The sequence below is a fragment of the Penaeus monodon genome, chromosome 30 (genome assembly GCF_015228065.2).
Source record: "Penaeus monodon isolate SGIC_2016 chromosome 30, NSTDA_Pmon_1, whole genome shotgun sequence".
In the NCBI taxonomy this organism is placed as follows: Eukaryota; Metazoa; Arthropoda; class Malacostraca; order Decapoda; family Penaeidae; genus Penaeus; species Penaeus monodon.
The window spans coordinates 35,538,571-35,538,860 of NC_051415.1; the positions used below are offsets into that span (position 1 = coordinate 35,538,571).

The 290-nt window shown below is 28.3% G+C and overlaps 1 protein-coding gene across 1 annotated transcript in view; it reads right to left on the reverse strand.

Annotated features, from left to right (window-relative positions):
* LOC119592749 (PHD finger protein rhinoceros-like) overlaps positions 1-290 on the reverse strand; it is a 63,459-nt gene that overhangs the window by 33,151 nt on the left and 30,018 nt on the right.

The following is a 290-nucleotide window of genomic DNA, read 5'->3' on the forward strand; positions in this document are numbered from 1 at the left end:
GAAATATTCTTTATAACATTACACTGTGAATTAAAGAGTGGTCCTAATATGGAGTGGAATGTACTGTTACAGAAATAATACTAAACTTATCTACGTATCAGAAAATGAAGGTTGCTACATTTTACCTTGTATTTATATCTTTCTTCTGGTAATTTCCCATGGAAAATAATATTTATCTTTATGGCAATTTTGTCCTTTTCCCCCCAACTAACTAAACATGGCTTAATACTTAATAACTTATGATGATTAGATGTCTTGTTGCATTATATTTATTTTATCTACATCTTTCT